The following is a 2,577-nucleotide window of genomic DNA, read 5'->3' on the forward strand; positions in this document are numbered from 1 at the left end:
TTCAAAGGATCTTCATGAATCTTGATAAATCTTGACTTGATTTGGGCATCATCAAAACTTCATCTTCACCATTTTGCTAACATTCTCCCCCTTTTTTATAATCGATTAATCCTGAGAATAATCGATTAATACTAGCCGTTGGAGGTTTCTGATTTGAAAAACTAGCCGTTGTACTTATTTTAATCAATTAACACTAATATTAATCGATTAAATGCGTTAAATGGCCAGTTTCGTAGAATGGAAGAGTTTTTGCTTGAGTCTATTTATAGGCTCTCTTTATCCATCAACAACAACTCTTCCCTTGCGTTAAAACACTCAGAACTCTTTGAGAAGTGTGTGCTCTTGCTCAGCTAAAGAAACTCTTGTCTGTGGTGCTGGTACATTGCAACTATGGTGACGGAGGAATAGTTGGTTCATCCTTGGTGCGTCTAAGGAGGTGTGTGGAAGAGGATCATCCTTCGTGAAGTATTCGGAGGAGGTGTTTCATCCTTCGTGAAGTATTCAAAGGAGGTGTCTCATCCTTTGTGAAGATTCAAAGGAGGTGCAGGTTCATCTCTTGTGGTATCAAGAGAGGTGGTTTCTAAACTTTTACAAATTATTTATCTTTGTGATTATTATTTGTAATTGTTTTGTGATAGTGGACTGTTTATCTCGGTTTGAGATAAGCGACTGGACGTAGGATTGGTAAGATCTGAACCAGTATAAAAATCATCTGTGCAAATTTCTCTCAACCTTACTCTTTTATTTATATTTATTATTTGCGTAGTGAGTGAAATTGAGACGAAATTAAAAGGCACACGTTTGAATTAAAAACCCTCTTGGTTTGTTATTCCACGCTAACAATTCTGCTGCAGCCGATTCTAACAATTGGCATCAGAGCTCGATTTGATAGTTATTCAAATGGCAGGATAATATCAAACTTTTGCAGAGGGTGCCTCTATCAATAGACCACCTTTATTCACAGGTGAAAATTATGCATTCTGGAAGGTTAGAATGCAAATATTTATTGAGTCTATTGATTGTGATATTTGGGATGTTATTGCATTTGGTTCTTCTATTCCTACTAACAATTTGCAGGAACCAAAGCCCCGTATTCAATGGACTGTTGAAGAAAAGAAAAGGTTTCAAAATGATGTAAAAGCTCGAAACATCATTGCATCTGCTCTAACGGTTGATGAGTTTTACATGGTCTCTATTTGTAAAATTGCTCAAGAGATGTGGGAAATACTGAGAGTGACTCACGAAGGAACAGATGACGTGAAGAGGGCGAGAAAGAATACCTTGATCCAAGAATACGAAATGTTCAGGATGAAGCAAGGAGAAACAATTTCAGATGTTCAGAAACGCTTCACAAACATTGTTAATCATCTCATTGGACTAGGTAAGTCTTTCGAAAATGATGAACTTAATATAAAAATTTTGAAATCTTTAGACAGGTCATGGCAACCAAAAGTGACTGCAATTTCTGAGTCACAAAACCTCAACACAATGACTATGGCGGCATTATTCGGAAAGTTGAGGGAGCATGAGCTTGATTTTGGAAGACTTGATGAAGAAGAAGCAAAAGCCAAAACCAAGAAAAAGAGTCTAGCCTTAAAATCTGAGGTAGAAAGGAGCAAGAACAAAATGGAAGATGAAGACTCAGAAGATGAAAAAAATATGAGACTCATGATAAAAAGGCTCAACAGGTTCATGAAATCAAAAGACAAAGGAAGATTCAAAGTTGAGAAGAAAGAAAATCAAGAATCCTCCTCAAAATATAGATGTTATGGTTGCGGAGAAAGGGGGTACTTAAAAGCGGACTGCCCAAATCAAAAGAAGAATGAAGAAATAAAGGAAAAGAAATCCTTCAAGAAAAAGAAGGCCTACATCGCATGGGACGATGACAATGAAACAATTTCTGATTCGAACGAATCTGATGAAGAGGCAAACATCTGTTTAGTGGCAGATGACGACGTTGGAAGCCAAGTAAGTACATCTAGCGATTCTGATAATTATAGTCAATTTAGTGAAAGTGAATTGCATGAAACTTATGCTGCTTTACTTGTTGAATCTGAAAAATTAGATAAAGCTCATAAGAAATTGAAAAAAGATTTCAAAAATTTAAAATTAAATTTTGAAAATATTTCAGAAGAAAATAAAAATTTAAAATCAGATTTTGAAAATATTTCTCAGGAAAATAAAAGTTTAAAATCAAATTTTGAAATTATGCTTGAAGAGAATAAAAATTTGAAAAATAGTTTTATTTTATGAAAAAGGTAAATTTACTAGTAGTGATGAATGTGCATCTTGCGAAAATTTTAAGAAACTGCTAGAACAAACAACCTTAGGAGAATGCAGTAAAAATAATGAAAATAAGGTTGTTAAAAATAAGTTTGTTCTTAAAGTTAAAAATAAGCATAATAACAGGACCCGTTGAACATGGGTAGAAAAAGGAACAACTTATAGGAACACAAACTTTATATCATGCTTTTATTGTATGAAAAAGGGTCATACCTCAAATAAATGTAAAATTTAGCATTTTGGTGTTCCAAGTGGTAGATATGTTTGGGTTGTAAAATGATTTCAATTTTTTAA

Source organism: Vigna radiata, chromosome 5 (assembly GCF_000741045.1).
Source record: "Vigna radiata var. radiata cultivar VC1973A chromosome 5, Vradiata_ver6, whole genome shotgun sequence".
Taxonomy (NCBI): Eukaryota; Viridiplantae; Streptophyta; class Magnoliopsida; order Fabales; family Fabaceae; genus Vigna; species Vigna radiata.